At 38.0% G+C, this 7,411-nt stretch overlaps 1 pseudogene; it reads left to right on the plus strand.

The window, feature by feature from the left end:
• The first annotated feature begins 1,232 nt into the window (after positions 1-1,232).
• On the plus strand, positions 1,233-2,072 carry LOC116537330 (annotated as a pseudogene).
• Positions 2,073-7,411: the final 5,339 nt, after the last annotated feature.

Here is a 7,411-nt window from a genome sequence, read left to right on the forward strand (position 1 = left end):
AAGGACAATACTGAAAAGTGTTCTTTAGGCAGAAAGAAAATTATTCCAGGTTAGAACCTCAAAAATGCAGGAAGGAATGAAGAGCGATGGAAAATAGCATATATAAACAAACATTAATTATATAAAACAAAAATAATGATGTTTATACTTAATAAATAGAAATGAAATAGATGACAACAACATATGCCAGAAGTGGAATATATTAAGTGTTCAAAAGTTCCTATATAAAAATGCTGGGCCAGGCACAGTGGCTCACACCCATAATCCCAGCACTTTGGGAGGCTGAGGCAGGCAAATCACCTGAGGTCAGGAGTTTGAGACCAGCCTGGCCAACATGGCAAAACCTATCTCTACTAAAAATACAAAAATTAGCTGTGTGTGGTGGCAGGCACCATTGTAATCCCAGCTAACTTGGGAGTCTGAGGCAGGAGAATTGCTTGAACACAGGAGGCAGAGCCAAGATCTGTGTGATCTTGCAATTAGTCAAGATCACACCACTGTACTCCAGACTGAGCGACAGAACAAAATTTCATCTCAAAAAAAAAAAGGAAGAAAGAATTCCAAGAGTTTGTAGAGGGTTTCTCTTTCAGTATAGTACAAATAAATACATATATCTGAGGAAACTACCCAAATTTGGGGGAAAAACATCTGAGAGGATTAAGATGAAGAGCACCTGATTCCACCAGGTAGACTGAAAAATATATTTTATGGGACATTTGGGTAGAGCACTTAGAAGGACCTTGCCTTAGTAGCAGGGAATAATTAGCCCTAAACTAAAAAATGTTCTAGTCCAGCCTGACAAATCTTAAAAGCAAGACCCAAATAATGAATCTGTTTCCAACTAGTTCACCTGCATCACAAAATAAAGAATATTTATAGACATGCAAACTATCCAACACACAAACTGTAAAATTCACAATGTGTGGTATCCAATCAAAGATTACGAGGCATGCAAAAAAGCAGAAAAATATAACCTCTCAAGATAAGAAAAACCAATAAATTAAAACTAAAATGGTTACTACAACTGTATTACAGATGTTCAAAAACTGTAATAGAGACGTGGCAGACATTTTAAAAGGGCTAAATTGAACTTCTAGAGATTAAAACAATATCTGGTTTTCTGGAGATTAATTCAATATCTGAGATGAAAAATGCACTGAATGGGATTAATGGCAGATTAGACTTTGCAGAAGAAAGGATGAGTAAACTTGAAAATATAACAATAGGACTTCCTCTTTTTCCGGCTGGAACCATGGAGGGTGTAGAAGAGAAGAAGAAGAAGATTCCTGCTGTGCCACAAACCCTTAAGAAAAAGCGAAGGAATTTCGCAGAGCTGAAGATTAAGCACCTGAGAAAGAAGTTTGCCCAAAAGATGCTTCGAAAGGCAAGGAGGAAGCTTATCTATGAAAAAGTGAAGCATTATCACTGCCAAGGAATATAGGCAGATGTACAGAACTGAAATTTGAATGGCGAGGATGGCAAGGAAAGCTGGCAACTTCTATGTACCTGCAGAACTCAAACTGGCGTTTGTCATCAGGATCAGAGGTATCAATGGTGTGAGCCCAAAGGTCCGAAAGGTGTTGCAGCTTCTTCGCCTTCGTCAAATCTTCAGTGGAACCTTTGCGAAGCTCAACAAGGCTTCAATTAACATGCTGAGGATTGTAGAGCTATATATTGCATGGGGGTACCCAAATCTGAAGTCAGTAAATGAACTAATCTACAAATGTGGTTATGGCAAAATCAAAAAGAAGCGAATTGCTTTGACAGATAACGCTCTGATTGCTCAATCTCTTGGAAAATACGACATCATCTGCATGGAGGATCTGATTCATGAGATCTATGCTGTTGGAAAATGCTTCAAAGAAGCAAATAACCTTCTGTGGCCCTTTAAAAATTATCTTCTCCTTGGGACGGAATGAAGAAAAAGACCACCCATTTTGTAGAAGGTGGAGATGAAGGCAACAGGGAGGATCAGATCAACAGGCTTATTAGAAGAATGAACTAACGTGTCTCCCATGATTATTTTTCTAAGCTGGTCAGTTAATAAACAGTACCTGCTCTCAATTGAAAAAGAAAAAAAGAAAATATAACAATAGTAACTATCTGAAATGAAACATACAGAGAAAAAGAATCCAAAAAGGATACGAGAATCAGTGAGATATTAGACAATTTCAAGCAACCTAATATTTATGAAATTGGATTTCCAAAGTAAGGAGGAGGGCAGAAAAAAAAATTGTTATAGACATGATGGTCAAACTTTTTGAAATTTAATGGAAACCACAAACTTATAGAATAAGAATCTCACAAAGCTATAGTATAAGAAATATAAATAAAATCACACCAAGGCACCTCATAATAGTATTACTCAAAACTAATGCCAAAGAAAATCTTAAAAGCAGACAAGGGGGAAAATTTAAAAAAGGCACAAATAAAGGATAACAGCTGGGCACAATGGCTCATGTCTGTTATCCCAGCATTTGTGGAGGCTGAGGTGGATGGATCAATTAAGCTCAGGAGTTCAAGACTAGCCTGGGCAACACAGCAAAACTCTGTCTCTAAAACAAATACAAAGATTATCTGGACATGGTGGCATATGCCTATACTTCCAGCTACTTAGGAGGCTGAGGTGGGAGGATAACCTGAGCCTGGGGAGGTTGAGGCTGCAGTGAACCATGATTACACCACTGTACTCCAGCCTGGACAACAGAGTGAGACCCTGTCTCAAAAAAAAATAAAATAAACAAAGGATAACCTCAGCGTTCTCACTGGAAACAATGGAAATGAGAAGATAGCACCCACAATACTTTAAAAATACTTTTTAAATGTGTTAACCTATAATTCTATACCCAGCAAAAGTACCTCACAAAACAAACTGACCTAATTGATATTTATAGAACATTCCACCCCACAACAGTAGAATAAGCATTTTTTTCAAGTGCCCATGACCATATTCTGGGCCATAAAACATGTGTAATAAATTTCAAAGGACAGAAGTCATAGAGTGTATGTTCTCTGACCACAATAGAATTAATTTAGAAATCAATGACAGAAATATCTCTGAAAAATCCACAAGATGCCCTTTTCTAAATAAACGTTGAAGAAATTTCAAAGAAGAAATCTATGAACTGAATCAAAGTGAAAACAATACATATCAAAGTTTTAATACACAGCTAAAGCAGTATTAGAAGTACTAGAAGGAAATTTATAACACCAACTGCTTATTTTAGAGAAGAATACTCTCAAGTAAATGACCTCAGCTTTCACATTAAGAAACTACAAAAAGAAGATGAAAGTCAGCCCAAAGTGAGCAGAAGAAAAATAGAGATCAGAGCAGAAATAGGAAGAGAGAGAGAGAGAGAGAGAGAGAGAAAGTAAATTAAACAAAATCCAGGTCCTATGAGAAAAACAATAAAATTAATAAACCTCTAGCTAAGCTAATCAAGAAAAGAAAACAGAAGACATACATTAACATTAGCAGAAATAAGAGAGGTGATATCACTATAGGTGCTACAGATATTATAAGGATAACAAAGAAATGTTATGAGCAACTTTATACCAATAAATTTGACAACTTAGATAAAATGTATAAATTCCTTGAAATATATAATTCCCAAAGCTCACTCAAAAAGAAATAGATAGCCTGAATATCTGCTAAAGAAATTAAACGTGTTTAATGTTCCCCTCTTCCACAAAAAACAACCTCCAAACCCAGAGAGCTTCACTGGTGAATTCTATCAATAATTTTTATTTAAGAAAAAAGAAATAGTATCAATTATAGCCAATCAAAAGTTAAAGAAGAAAGAATACTTCTGAACTTCTTCTATGAAGTCATTTCCCTGATACCAAAACCAGACAAGAAAACAAAACAAAACAAAACCACAGAGACAGGGAAACTACAAACCAATACCCTTCATGAACATACATGTAAAAATTCTAAATAAAAAATTGGCAAATCAAATCAAGCAATATAAATTTTAAAAGACAATACTTAATAAGCAAGTGGGTTTTACATGAGGAAAGCAAGGTTGGCTAGCATTCAGTAATCAATGTAACTCACCAAACTGAAAAAGAAAAATCATTTAATCATCTCAATAGTCACAGGAAAGCATTTGACAAAACTCACTGAAACCCCATCTCTACTCAAAATGGATTATGGACTTAAGAGTAAAATGTAAAACTTTTTATTTTTTGAGATGGAATGTCACTCTGTTGCCCAGGCTGGACACTATCTCAGCTCACTGCAACCTCTGTCTCCTTGGTTCAAGCCATTGTCCTGCCTCAGCCTCCTGAGTAGCTGGGATTACAGGCACGCACCACCACACCTGGCTAATTTTTTTCATATTTTTGGTAGAGATGGGGTTTCACCATGTTGGTCAGACTGGTCTAAAATTTTTATAAGAGAACATTGGATTTAAGAGGCCAAGTCAAGCAGATCACTTGAGGTCAGCGGTTTAAGACCAGCCTGGCCAACAAGGCAAAACCCCATGTCTACTAAAAACACAAAAATCAGCCAGGTGTGGTGGTAGTTACCTGTAATCCCAGCTCCTTGGGAGGCTGAGGCAGGGGAACTGCTTGAACCCAGAAGGCAGAGGTTGCAGTGAGCCAAGATTGCACCACTGCACTCCAGCTTGAGCAACAGAGTGATATTCCAATCTCAAAAATTAAAAGAGAAAGAAAGAGAGAGAGAGAGAGGGAGAGACAGAGAGAGAGAGAGAGAGAAAGGAAGGAAGGAAGGAAGGAAGGAAGGAAGGAAGGAAGGAAGGAAGGAAGGAAGGAAGGAAGGAAGGAAGGTGGGAGGGAGGGAAGATGGATGGATACTGGAGACCTAGGACTAGGAGAAGAGTTCCTAGACATGACATCAAAAACACAATTAATAAAAGAAGGACGTTGACAAATTGGTTGTCTTACTTCATTTTGCGTTACTATAACAGAATACCTGAGACTGAGTAATTTATAAAGAAAAGGCTTATTTAGCTCAGCTCTGTAGGCTGAGAAGTTCTAAGGCATGGCCCTGGCTTCTGGTGAGGGTTTTCTCACTGTCATAACATGGTAGAGAACATCAAAGGGAAAGCAGATACATGCAAAGAGGCAAAACTCAAGAGCCACCCTGGTTTTTAACAACCCACTGTCATAGGAACTCACCCATTCCTGTGAGAACAAATCCAGTCTTGCCAGAGCAAAAATTCACTCACTACAGCAAGAACTGCACCAAATCATGCACGAGTGACCCACCCCCACGACCCAAACAACCCCCACCAGGCCCCACATCCCACCACCACCTCACTGAGGATCAAATTTCAATATGAGTTTTGGTGGCGACAAGCTCAAACCATAGCATCAGCTTCAACAAAACTAAAACTTTTCCTATGTGCAAGACTTAAGATGCTGAAAAGACCAACCTCAGGCTGAAAGAAAATATTTGCAAACCACATCTACAACAAGATGTGCAAAAAACTCAAAACTCAACATTAAAAACAAAAACAAACTAATTAGAAATGTGCAAAAGACATGAAGGAAATCTCACTGAAGAAGATATATGATGGCAAATAAGCACAAAAAAAGATGTTCCACATCATTAGCCATAAGGGCTACAATGAGTTATCAACACATACCTATCAGAATGGCTAATGTAAAAAATAGTGACAACACCAAATGCTGATGGCAGTGGAGAAAATAAATCACTCATACGTTGCTAGTGGAAATACATAACCAGCACAGTCACTCTGGAAGACAGCTGGTAGTTTCCTTAAAAACTAAACATGCAGCCAAGCACGGCGGTTCACAACTGTAATCCCAGCACTTTGGGAGGCTGAGGCAGGTGGATCACCTGAGGTCAGGAGTTCGAGACCATTCTGGTCAATATGGTGAAACCCCATCTCTACTAAAAATACAAAACATTAGCCAGGCGTGGTGATACATGCCTGTAATCCCAGCTCCCCAGGAGGCTGAGGCAGGAGAATCACTTGAACCCAGGAGGCAGTGATTGCAGTGAGCCAAGATTAAGCCATTGCACTCCAGCCTGAGTGACAGTGCAAGTCTCCATCTCAAAAAAAGAAAAAAAAAAAAAAACAAAACTAAACTAAACATACAACCCATTAATTCCACTCCTGGGCTTTTTAACAGAGAAATGAAGACTTATGGTTATACAAAAGCATGTACATGAATGTTCACAGAAGGTTTATTTAAATCAGCCAAAAACTAGAAACAACCTAAATGTCCTTCAGTAAGAATGCTTAAACAAACTGTGGTGTATTCATACGTTGGAATGCTACTTAACAGTAGAAAAAAATGAGTAACTGATCCATAAAACTTGGATGTATCACAAGGGAATTATGCATTCTGAATTTAAAAGCCTAGCTCACAAGGTCACGTACTGTCTGATTCCATTTATATAGCATTCCCAAAATAACAAAATTATGGAGATGGAGAATAGATTAGTGGTTGCCAGGAAGTTCGGAATGGTGTGGGAGGGAAGTAAGAATGCCATAAAGAGATGGCACCGGGGAAATCCTTCAGGTGATGAAACAATCTTGTATCTTCATTGTGGTAGTAGACACAAGTCTACAGCTATGATAAAGTTACATAGAACTACACACACATACACACACGCAAGTGCATAGAAACCTGATGAAACTAAATGCGCTCTGTGGATTGTACCAACATCAATTCTCTGATTTTTACATTGTACAAAAGTTATATAACATGTTACCATTGGGAAGAACTGAGTGAAGAGTACATGAAACCCTTGAAGTTTTGCAACTTCCTGTGAATCCATAGCTATTTCAAACTAAAAGTGAGTTTTTCATGCCCCTTTTCAGTCAATTCACCTCTACTCCCTCTCTCTCTGCCCAAAACAACTACTGTTTCAGTATCTATCACTAGAACTTAATTTCGTCTGTTCTATAATTTCACCTAAATGAAATCATGTAGTACACACTCTTCTGTTTCTGGCCTCTTTCATGCAACATAACAGTTTTGAGATTCATCCATGCTATAAGGTATTTCTACCCATTCTCCTTTAATGGACATTTAGATTGTTTCCAGATTTTGCCTATTCTAAATAGCCAAATGAACATTCTTGTGAGACACCACCTCATACCACTAGAGCAGCTAAAATAAAATAGACTGACATGTGGATGAAATGTGTGGCTACTGAGCTCTTTAACATGTTTGGTGAGATTGTATAGTGATACTACTTTGGAAAACAGTTTGGTCATTCCCTCTGAAGTGAAATATAACACGTACCATATTACCCAGCAACCCTACTCCTCAGTCTTATGTATTTCCCAAGGGAAATGAGACCTTCTTACATCTACAGGGCTGAGTCCCCATTTTTCTCATCATTTACAGATTGCCTTCCATTCCCTGCTACATGGCCCTCTCCATAGACACTCACACATACTTTTTTGCT

This window comes from Sapajus apella, unplaced genomic scaffold (assembly GCF_009761245.1).
Source record: "Sapajus apella isolate SASKATOON/1434 unplaced genomic scaffold, GSC_monkey_1.0 scaffold109, whole genome shotgun sequence".
NCBI classification, from domain to species: domain Eukaryota; kingdom Metazoa; phylum Chordata; class Mammalia; order Primates; family Cebidae; genus Sapajus; species Sapajus apella.